Source organism: Triturus cristatus, chromosome 9 (assembly GCF_964204655.1).
Source record: "Triturus cristatus chromosome 9, aTriCri1.1, whole genome shotgun sequence".
In the NCBI taxonomy this organism is placed as follows: Eukaryota; Metazoa; Chordata; class Amphibia; order Caudata; family Salamandridae; genus Triturus; species Triturus cristatus.
In genome coordinates, this window is record NC_140592.1 from 57,079,913 (window position 1) to 57,092,420 (window position 12,508).

At 46.9% G+C, this 12,508-nt stretch overlaps 1 protein-coding gene across 3 annotated transcripts in view; it reads right to left on the reverse strand.

Annotated features, from left to right (window-relative positions):
- EEFSEC (eukaryotic elongation factor, selenocysteine-tRNA specific) overlaps nucleotides 1-12,508 on the reverse strand; it is a 628,480-nt gene that overhangs the window by 330,960 nt on the left and 285,012 nt on the right. The window lies entirely within an intron of this gene.

Here is a 12,508-nt window from a genome sequence, read left to right on the forward strand (position 1 = left end):
CCCAGTCCACCAGGATGTTGTGCTGTTGCGCTGCCCAGTCCACCAGGATGTTGTGCTGTTGCGCTGCCCAGTCCACCAGGATGTTATGCTGTTGCGCTGCCCAGTCCACCAGAATGTTGTGTTATTGCGCTGCCCAGTCCACCAGAATGTTGTGCTGTTGCGCTGCCCAGTCCACCAGGATGTTGTGCTGTTGCGCTGCCCAGTCCACCAGGATGTTGTGCTGTTGCGCTGCCCAGTCCACCAGGATGTTATGCTGTTGCGCTGCCCAGTCCACCAGAATGTTGTGTTATTGCGCTGCCCAGTCCACCAGAATGTTGTGCTGTTGCGCTGCCCAGTCCACCAGGATGTTGTGCTGTTGCGCTGCCCAGTTCACCAGGATGTTATGCTGTTGCGCTGCCCAGTCCACCAGAATGTTGTGCTGTTGCGCTGCCCAGTTCACCAGGATGTTGTGCTGTTGCGCTGCCCAGTCCACCAAGATGTTGTGCTGTTGCGCTGCCCAGTCCACCAGGATGTTGTGCTGTTGCGCTGCCCAGTCCACCAGGATGTTGTGCTGTTGCGCTGCCCAGTCCACCAGGATGTTGTGCTTTTGCGCTACCCAGTCCACCAGGATATTGGGTTGTGGTGCTGCCCAGTCCACCAGGATGTTGTGTTGTTGCACTTTCAATATAGTTACATAGGGGAGGGGCGGTCCTATTCAAGCGTTACACAACAGACAAATTTAGGCAAAACGGTATTACAGCATAATTATCATTTTTGTTGTGTACAGCACAAATTGATTTGATTGTCGTTGCTTAACATCACAGCATACCCTTCATAACAAAAATAAAAAAACTTTTGTTGGCGAAGGATGTGGCTCAACTGAGTTAAAACCAGGAAACTTAGTTGAGGAACAAAAAATCGTGTAGACAGCGCTCGCCATGTCATGCAGAAAATGGTATGGATGCTATAAAGCAACTTGATTCCAGAGCTGACTCAACGATCAGACAGAAGGGGCATTATTCCTACAATGTGGACAGCTCTTGACTCATATGCCCCTAATTCTAATTAATTATATTTACAATGAATACTTAGGTCACTTGATATTCTAGTGTCCCTTTATATTCTATTTATTGCTTGAACTATGTAATTATACATGTACAACATTACTGTATTATGTTTTCAATGGTACGATTTTCTTCGATATATATTTGTACTTTCTGTATTTTTCAACGTAAGTTTTATAATTCTATGTCTGTATAATAATTAATAAAACATTTTGAACAAGGGGGAGCATTCTTCACCAGGCCCTGCGCCTTTCACGGATGCGCACTCCTGCTGCAAAATGCATTTGTAGGTGCAGAAAGCAAAGCCTGCCCTAGTTATGAATGATGGGGCAGCGAAGACCGCTCGATTACCCCTTCTGATGTTGGTGTTTCGGATTTTACCCAAACCAGCAAACAATTCTGACAATCCTTCTTTCTTCTCTTCTATATTTAGGCTAAATCCAGCGAAATAACCTAGAAAGGACCTCTGAAAAACCTATGAATGATCCCAGAGTTCGTACAGATGAATGAGTGCAGGTAGGGGAGAGTAAGGGGCTGTAGCAACCTTGGAGTGGCGTGTGAGACAGAGGGAAAGGTGAGAGACCGTCGGGGTGCACACCAGAAGAGAGAGGCAGGGATGGGGGCGGGGGCGGGGGCGGGGGGTAGGGGTAGGGAGAGACTGCTTGAACACTGGTGGTAACTCCAAAGTCAAACTCTGTGTCCTGCCTTGCTGCGGGATACAGCTTGATCTGAGGCCTAGCGGCGCACCAGAAAATATAAAGCAGTGCTAGGTGTGCTACCAAATGGCCCTAACGACCTAGTCAAGGGCTTCAAAGTCACCCTGCTCCGTGTGACACTATCCACCAGTCCTAGCTATCTAGCCAACTGTGCTTTGCATTCTGGGACTTGTAGTTTAACGTGTTCACTTATAAGTCTAGGTCTAAGAGAGTGACAGTGTACATAGTACTGGTGGCGACCTGTGATTGGCCAAGTGAGTCATCCATGACAGCAATGGGACTACTAGTGACCACTGCACATTTTGCACCCGATCTTTCAGCTACCCCGGGTTTATTGCAGAAGGAAAAGCCAGGTCACAAACAGACGGAGAAAGAGACTGAGGGGGAAAAGAGAAACAGTTGTGAGGGAAAGAGAAACGGACACGAGGGAAAGAGAGCGAGCATGGACAGAGATCAAAGAGAGGGGGAGTTGAGAGAGGGGAGAGCAATAAAGGATAGTTAAATAGAAGGTGCGAGAGAGAAAGTGGGGCGAAAGGCAGCAGGACCAGGTTGAACTTTTTTGCCAGGACTGTTTTTGGTTATCTGTCACACCCTGTCAACGACCTCCCCCCCCCCCCCCCCCCCCCCCCCCGAAAACTTGAAGGCCACCGCCCTAGATCAAATATTCTCCTTTGGGTTAATATGCCAGTTACCTTTGTTTCAAGTCCTGACACAGGGCTAGCTAGTCAAGTAACAGAGAAACAGGCAGTGAAAATAGCCCAGCAGCCAATCATATTTAATCGTGTCTGTTAGAAGGTGGTTCTGACACTATGGGCCGCCCGGATTTTTCGCTTTTTGAGCACCTAATTATTGAGCTTTTACTGTGGGGAAGCCTCATAAGTTGGGACTCACCCACAGTGAACTCATAATGGTAGAGACTGCATGGGGATTTTACTGGTGCCCCCCTGGCTTAACCAGGCCACTGCGCAGCAGCTGGAGTAAGGGTCACCGGGTTGGTTACAAGCAGGCACATGTGTACATGCGTGTGAGGGCTGCGCACCTGTAATGGTAATTACTAGCCCACACCACCTCCCTTGAGTAAGCCTCAGACTGCTCCGCAACACTACCCTCTGAGAGTCAGGCGCTACAATTGGGTGTTTGGTTCCCAGTGAAGGACAAATGTTGTCATGTTACTTGTGCAGGCCTCACAGATGCTGCCTCGTTTTCCAGGCAACGTCCCTTTAAATTGTAGAAGGCAATATGTCTTTGTTGCAATCAAACGAAGTTATCAATATGGTAGATCCACGTAGTTGTTTATTGGTTGATGATAAGATGGTAGTTACATAGTAGATGAGTTAGATCAGGTATATATATGGTGATGTACAGTCCATATATGGTCCCACCAGGAACTGCATCTCTGCTGCTCAGCCCACTCTCTCCAACTGTCATACCTCCCAGTCAGGCAGGCACACCAACATTCCAATGGTCATCAGGCATTCCACTCACACACCCAAGCAGACTGGCTAAGCAGCAACACACGTAGATACAACAGTCTTATTATTGGCTCTCGCTTGATTCGGTAGTACCGTTACTAAGCATACCTGATCCTAAACTAGTTTTCTTTTTACAGGATTGCATTGAACCAAATTATGAAAATATTAAATAAACTGCAATGCCCAATGGTACATTTGGCAACAGTAATATGACTTTGAATACAGCACATCAAGCCACACTTCTGCTCTTTGTAAGTGCAGTAATTAAAAGATGTTTCTATTACTTAAAGTCGCAGCACTGCATTAACCGACACCAGATGGCTAAAAGGCTGAGCCAGCTTAGGATTCGAATCTGTAACCTGTACATCGCTGCACATCTCAGTCGTGAGTGTTTAACTCACTGAGGCATTTTGTCCGATTAAGTAATCTGTGCACTGACGGGGCCAAATGCGTCAAGAAGTGCGCAGTGCTCCACTGCTCTGACATGGCCAAAACAAAAGTACCTCTCCCAGAAATCAGACAATTTTCTGTCAACACAACTCTAAATCAGAGAGACGTTCCGTCACAGAGCTCGTCGGAAGCGGAAGTACTATCCTGCTTGCGTCATTTGTGCGCCTGCGCCATCGGATTTTTGAGACCGAGTAAAACGTGAGTCTTTCTGAACCCACGCTGACCATGGAGGCGCACCATACACTCCTACCTCACCCTGTATCTTTTGCACTATTAATGAGGGGGGGGGGGGGCCTGGAGTGTTTGACTCAGCAGCGAGACCAGACTTCTGCCCTGCAGCCTGTTTGAGGAAATCCGAAAAACCTGCAGCAGTAGAACACAGCCATGGCAGCGGGTGACGTGGGCAAGCGGTCCAGGGGTCAGGTTTCAAGGTATAATGCCGACTTTAAGCCACCAGCACCATATTGGCATACATACAACATGATAAAAGGTCAGAGCTGCCTCCCCGGTAGGGCACTGGCATAAGTCACAATGTTGAGGGAAAAGAACATCCAGTGTTAGGACAAATGTTGTGCAAACAGTACAGAAAGTATTTTAACCGGAGGGAGTACTCTCAAATTACACAACATCTCACGAAATGCCATCTTCCGAAAGCCTGGCATGAAAAACGGATCTTTTTAAAAAACGTCTGATGGTCACCTCTCGCTTTTCCTTTCCACTGTCTCTCTCCTTCCGTCCCATCCTCTGCCTTAAGTTTCTCTCTGAGCACATCCTCCCTCACGGGTTTTTTGCCTTGATCTCTGGTAATGTTTTTACGCAAACTGCCCCAACTCATTTTAAAGATAACAGCCTGTCCTTTTCTTAAAAGTGATGCTTTGCAACGTAATCTCTTCAAGCTCATCCGTTTACCCCACCAATAACCTGCATGAACTCCCATATGTAGCAAAAAAGGTTCACTTGGGTAAAAATCCATATTTAATTGTAAAGACAAGCCCCAACCACGGTGTTACGTTTTAAATTCTGAGTTTGCGATTCTCCAGACCAAGCTCTCTTGAACTATCCTGCCTACCGGTATAGATGTGACTCTTACACCTTGTAGTCCTCTGTCATATCTAACATTTCCTATACACTGATTTACACACGTATGATCGATAGTCTCTGTGTAATGTGTGTGTGATGTAAAGTGCTCGGACACCTTACACTGGTATGAGTGGCGCTATAAAACAAAAGAAATGCATGTCAGAGAGTGGTTCTGAAGATTTGAGGGGCACTGTTAAAGGGTGGTAGTGAGGGAATCTGTGGAGAAGGTTATTGGGGAACGCCAACAAGCATTGTCGCACCGGGCAACACCAGCTAAAGCCGCCCCTAGGACTAATCACTAACCTTGGGTGCCAGGTCGCTTCTACGCCTCATCATATGAATGCAATTACAATATTATATTAATGAGTCAACAGTGGTTTGAAAGGCTTCCCTAACAACTGGAGGGTCCTATACTGTTATTGGGGTCACCTTTAGTCCTATGTACCCTTACCTTTTTTTTCTCCCGCACAGACCCATTATCCCTTGGTAGTTCTTGTATTATCTGCTCACATGTTATATCAGGTTATATTTTGCTATGTTTAAGGGGGAGGATGCGCTGTGGCCTGTATCTTGTCAGGTTGCTGTCTCTTTAATCCTGTGGTGTCGTCAGGTGGAATATGGGGTGTCTGAGATTCCACCTGGTGACAGTTGAGAGAAGGTATTGAATTTGGAGGCTGTGACTGTGGCTGCTAATAAACACTTGAGTTAACAAGTGTCTGAGTTCTTGCTTCTTACCTTAATGCTTTTTGCATTCATTGTTCAGAGATCAGTCAGTGGTTTGGCCATGATAGTTAAGGACATGAATATAAGGGCCGATAGCAACCTATTTCAATGTCCACTTTTGATTACTACCGGGTCTGAGACCCGAAGGGACCAGGTCCACTTAAAGCCCCGATTATTCCATTAAATAAAGGCCAGAGCTGAGATCTTCTGACAATAAAACTAGACGCCGGGAATCAGTTTGAAAATGGGGAAGAACGACACAGGTAAATGTCCAGCTCGTTGCAGACTCCTTTAGAATTTCATGGGGGGGTCACATGACCTCTCATCCGGGTACTTACTGTCTCACAAAGTCATAGTACCACATCCTTCTTTGCCCAAATAGGAGGATTGGAGGCCACACATTAGGGGCATTTACAATTTTTACCGGCTGTCCGTTCAAACAAAAACATAAAAGCAGAGTGGGCATGCGCCATGATATAGTTCATCTCCTAAAATTTCAGGGCAACCATCGGATCAATCTCGATACACTTTACATTTTGTCCTAAAGTAAGAAGTGGTTCAATTGCATTTTAGCTGAGAGAGCGATCGTCCTCTAAAAGCCCCTGATAAGTATGTGACCCAAAACATGAGAACACGTAAAACGTAAGTCTGTGTCTTCGAATACACTTACAACAAGCACTGACGAAGCCAATAGGCCTCGCCTATGTGAGAGCTACTAGCTTTGCCAATATCTTTCAGCCATGTTGTACAGCAGCCTGGCTGCTGTTCAGCATGGATAAAAGTTAGTGGTGTGGCGTAGAGGAGAGCAGCATAGAGGAGAGTGGCTTAGAGTGTATTGGCGTAGAGTGGAGTGGCATAGAGTAGAGTGGCGTAGGGTCAAGTGGCGTAGACTAGAGGCATAGAGCTGGAGTGGAGTGGCATAGAGCAGAGTGGAACAGAGTAGTGTACAGTGCATATCATGGAGTGGCATAGAATGATGTGGAGTGGTGTAGAGTGGTGTTGCGCAGAGTGCAGTAGCACAGAGTGGCATAGACTGGAGTGGCGTACAGTGGAGTGGAGTGGCATACAATGTAGTAGAATGGCATAGAGTGGTGTAGAGTGGAATGGAGTTGTGTGGCACAGAGTAGCTAACACAAGAAAGGACGGGAAGCCTACGGGAGTTAAGGAATCAAAATATTGCAAATAAGAGTGACAACAAACACAGCCACTGGTATACTGTGGGCAGGTTGTAAGCCCACTAAATAGTAAACAATACATTTCGTAACAGTGCATGCGCTGTGTAGGTGAGACCTAAACATGGGTGTCCAAAAAGCCATAAACAAAAGAATGAATTCCCAAGTAACAAAGGCCAGTGCAAGAGTCACATATGTCCCCTGATGCACTGTGGGCAACCATATAAGCAATGCCAAAACTACTAGTCAGGGGCGGCTCGCAACTTAAAAAATGTGGTGGGGTGCGGAGCGCCGTAAAACTCATCGATATTTACTCCTCTCTCGGACGCTGACAATGAGCAGGAAAGGAAAGGCTTACTTCCTGCATTGCAATCCAACCAAGATTGGTTGGAGAAGGCTAACCCAGCGCTCATTTTGAGGCTGGGGGTCTGTGCCTGCAATCCCTCTGCTGTTTTATAGCGCTGGCATTGTGCAGGCTGAAGTGCGCCTGTCAGATTGGCCGACTTTACTCAGCCGGCCAATCTGACATGCCCACTGAGCAACTACGACGTCATACTGCAATCTGCAGGAACCTGCTTCGCCCCCACCATCCACTCGCTGCGGCCCGCAGCACACAGAATAATAAAATGGGAATGACCATTTTATTATTCTGTGTGTATCTGCTGCGCTCGCAGCAGGTGGGGTGGTGCACCTCCGCCTTAACGGAGGAGCCGCCACCGCTACTAGATGTTGAACCAAAGTACTGTGGCCATTAGATGAAACAATCTGTTAGCTCTGACTCAACACTTGGCCTCTATAATGAGACTGCCCACAAATGTGGTAATTATTATATAGCGCAACAGTGTTTTTTCTGTGCCACTATCACAGAATGCTGAGAGGGTCTGTTGAGTCCCCTTCTTGATTGCACGAGGGGAGAGTGGCTACTCCCAGTCGCCTCGCCTCGGCGCCACCCTGCACATAGTAGTGCAAGTAGAAGGAGTCAAGGTTCTCCGATAGGGAGTTTCATGCAGGAGGCTACGATCTTGTAGCTCCTGGCTATACTGAAGATCCACAAGTAGATGAACAGCAAGACTCCAAGCACCCGTGACATCATGAAGGAGGAAAAGCCAGACAAGGCGAATCAGAAGAAACCCAGGAGTGTCTCTGGGTACTAAGGGGGAAAAAATCAGGGGCAAAAACAGTAGCATATGGGCAATGAAAAATAAGGCATCCCTCACTTGTATATCTACATAATATATGATTTAACCAGGAAATGACATCACAACAAAAATCGTTTTTATTTGAATTGAGAATCTTGGATAGGTTTCCCTGGAGACACCACCATCTTGGAACGGGCTGATGATTATTGTGATCCATGCCCTCCCTTCTGCAAGGGAGAAGAAGCCCAAACTTGACATCCTTCATTCTGACTTCTGCTGTTCCCGCCCAGTGGTCCTCACAACTCACGAAACACATCTCCACCGGACTGCTAGAGCAGAAACCTCACTGCGGTCTGCGCGACACACGCCGCTTGCATGCCCATAACTTCTAAGTTCTGAAAACTATCGGCATTCTCGATGTACCTGCTGCGCGGATACTTTTCCACAGCGAGCTATCCAAAGCAAGGTAATACTGTGCTGGCCACTTCACTAGCAATTATTTGTAATGCGCATGTTCACCCGGAGGTATCTTGGCGCTGCTTAACAGATGTTTATTGTTACCCAACTCAATGGTACTCATTTTATCGACCTCATATGGATGAAAGGCTGAGTGGACCCGCCGGGATTTGAACCTGTGACCATGAGGTAGAACACAGGCGCCTCTAGTGGATGCATTAGTCCACTGAGCCACCACACCCGGCAATCGACCACATAGCTACCTATGAGACCAACCTGCCCCCTCATCTCACAGCTGCTGGTGCGTTAAACAGCTGCCTCCTGGGGCCTTGCTCTGTAACTGGCCAAATTTTCACCCACCAAAGGACAACGAAAGGGGCATCGAGCCTACCGTACACTATTTAAGATTATATTACACATCTGTATGATGGTGACGTCACTGCAAAGCACACATTGGCAGGTACTTAATCAGGGCAAAAGTCCTAAAAAATGAAGTGGGGGGACGCTGACGTCACAACAGGAAGTGACGTCACGAAATGTGGCTGACACCATCAGACTCATTGCCTCCCCTCCCTCACCCCTTAGATGTGATTGCATCAGAGAAGTCAGCGCGTGAGCAGTGTGAGGCCAAAGAGTGAATGTGTGGCTCCATTGGCTCCAGTTATCCAGCTCCCTGTAAAATAAGTGGGGGGACGCCGTCCACCCGCGTGGTACCCCGACTACCCGCGTGGTAGCCCGATTCGAGCCCTGTACTTAATTAAAGACATTATTATTGCTATTAAAACTGTTATTAGCACAACTCACCTTGCTGACTCAGCAAAAGCTGCCAATATGCACAAAGAAATATATTCAATGTATGACCGACCATTTTAAAATGATGTATTATTTGGGGTTTGCAACGCATTAAAAAGGCAAAGAAACCAGAGTTCACAGAACATATATGCAAACAATATGTTCACATCTAGAAAAAAGTACCTTACGTAATTCGTAATGGAGTGGGAATGTTTTAATATTAATAAGGAAGACAAAGAAATCTTCAAACTGAAGACAACCCGGATGCAAACATAAATAAAAAGAACAGAAATGATCTAAGGTTGAAACACAACAAGAGGTGCGCGCGGCTGGCTGTGAGGCACAGGACGCTAAAAGCTTCCGGGGCCGATAGGCATCAAGCCGCGGAAGCGGAGCGCAGAGCCGACCGGGCCGCGGTTATAAGAAACATTTGGATCGCTATAAAAGATGATATCTTTGCAGCCCTTCTGTCGGTGGTCAAACAGGAGTAACTGTATATCGTAAATAAAAATCAGCGCTTGAGTATTGGTAATCCGGAGTTAATTCCCCCCACAATCTCTGAAAATTAAATGGAGCCGCTCGAGATCGCCCAGGCATGAATATTTACCAAACTCGGGCTTTACCGCTCTCGATCTGGCTTCAATTTTGCAAATTAAAAAGGATGCCGCGTATACGCGGGGCTTAGGGCCCAGCGCCCCGGTGCCGGGCGGCGCCCATGGCTGGCATTAAGTGATCTAGTTACTCCTATGTGGCGTCCATTTCGTGGATTTTTTTAAAAAAAACTTCTTAGACGGTTCCAACATGGCTGCAAAAATGGAGGCGGGAGAACACGAATCTGGCCTCCATATTCAAACACGGGGCAGACAATTTAGCTTAAAAAGCCATGTTGTTGGTAGCGCTGGCAGATGTTTACATATTTGGGCAGACAATGCTCCCTTCCTCACCTAGCAAAGAGACCTAGGAATTACAAGGCATGGTATAAAACTGCAATATAGAAGCACACAATTGCTATTCGGTTAGTACCACCACAAAGTCTGTAGGGCTGGGTCAGAGTCAGTTGTATGTCAAGCTATGCTGTCAACCCCCTGGTTATGCCCCAGACATACTGATCGAAGCCCAGTTAGCACATTTCCCAATAGGTCTGTCTGTCCACTACTTGCAGTCCTGTGGTGAATCATTAAATATATTTTGGAGGAAGTGTGGATATTAAGAAAATGGATAGTAAAACCTAGAAATTATTACATTTCCTCCTGCAGCAGTCTGCACGTTTCCCCATTCTTGGTGGTTATGTATATTTTATGACACATTCATTTACACACATAAACAGATAATTTGTTCACATACAAAAAGCTGGTTTTGATTTTTTTTCACAGATGAAAAAAGTTTACGCTGTGCAGGCTTACCTTACATGGGTTCAGGGCCCAGAGACCGGGAGATAGACTGAGACGAGTGGGATAGACGACAGACAGCTCATATTCCCCCTCTCTGATGACACTCCCAGCCCCCAAGTGAAGTTGATCAGTTGCATTCAGAAGATGTCCTCTGGGTGAAGTTCAACTGCCTAAAGCTCAACTCGGATAAAATGAGGTGGTGCTCCTCTGAAAAGACACCTCACTCAGGCCCTCGGCCTGGAGGCCATCGGAACTAGGGCCCAGCCCGTCAGACCATGCTAGGAACCTAGAGGCCATAACCCACAGCCACATCTTGATGTCCAGCCATGGTAACTCGATTGCCTCCTCCAATTTCTACACCCTCAGGAAAATCTTCTGATAGCTCACTCCAAGCACCTGTTGTACACTCCCCAAGCGCTAATCGCCAGCAAGCGAGACTACAGAAACACACTTTAAGTGGGAATCTCAGCTTAACTCACCAAGAGACTCCAAGTCACCCGGGACGCAGCAGTCAGACTCACACTCAACCTTCTACCACGCACCCAGCTATCCACTCATCTCAAAGACCTCCGTTGGCCCCCATCCACAAATACGCTCTTTTCAAACTTCTCATGCACACATACAAAGCACTGCACAACCTAGGAACAAACACAACAGCTTACACACCCGGCATGACACCCTCACTCTACCAGCCTTCTGCTTACCTCTGCCCTGCACATTTGAAGAACCAGAGCCGGCGGCCGCACCTTTTAGTACCTGGCTTCCAAAGCCTGGAACAATCTCCCCCCCTCCTCAGAGCCACCAACACATCCTAGAATTCCAAAGGAAACTGAAAACCTGGCTCTTACACTAGGCCCCAGAATAGGCAGTATCCCTTTCTCTAAGCGCCAGGACACCCACCTGGGTGAGCTGCACACTCTACAAGTAAACATAGCATAACAGAGGATTTCTGCCAAGGTTTGTGCTTTTTCAGGGAGTTGCTTGTGCTGCAAAATTTATTTACAATCAAAAATTAGGGCTACTGTTCCTAAAGAGATAGAGGAGATATCGACAGGTTGTGCAGGACTCGGGCATATGCACGGTGGCAGTCAACAGGACAGTTTCATGTTGCCCTCACACATCCCAAAGGGATGTCATGCTTCATCATAGGGCTATTGCTCCTCGTTGTGCCGGCACTGCAATGCCCAACGGGTTCCCCAAAGGGTCACTTTGGCAGAGATCTTTTATTGGTATGCCGTATGATGAATGCAAGGTAGAGTCTAGGTGGGCTGGTATCTCATGTGTGATGATGTGGGTTAAAACTGGTCAGGGAGGCCACCAACTACTTTTAATAACTGGACCCCCCTGTCAGACTGAAAACCTTTATAGGTAAATGCTACCAATGGGGTCATAAAGTACCCTGGTAGTCTGATGTGAGTTCCCTCTTTAGGGTCCAACTCTAGTCAGTCAACATGTTTCGCGCCCCTACTGGTCAGGAGGATCCCTGGTGCTTCATCAGGACAGGAATAGTGAGTGAATCTTCCTATACCACAAATGTGTCAAAAGTGTTGCCCTTTGAGTGGTACCTACCTTCTGATGTTAGCTTTCCAACCTCCAACTGGAGATAAGGGTGTGGCAGAGGTGCCACGCTCAGTCATGGCTAAAGGTTTCTGAATGCGATCTGGTCGTCGCACCTACCTTCGTCCTCTGCTTCCCCCAAATTTATTTATTCATATACAAATTTATTTATACATATTGAAGCAAGCCAGCAATTTATTAATGATGGAACCGCTAACATGGTTACACCACTAGATGACACCAGATGCTAAAGAAGTTGTGTTTTCTTCTTCCCTGGCGGACATTTGTTTTAAAATATAGAAACAGGTGCTCGTGCAAAGTGGGCAACGAATGCAACATTTAGCCAAGGCCCCCTAAAAACTCCTGACAGATGTAAATTATGAATTATCCAAGTATAAGTGGGCAAAAGATGGGAAAGAGAAAGGGATGAGCTGCAAAATCCTCTCATTTGCATGAAAGACAGCCAATGCAAATGAGGTTTGCGCTCCCAAAGGGGCCAGTCCGGCAAGATGTTCGC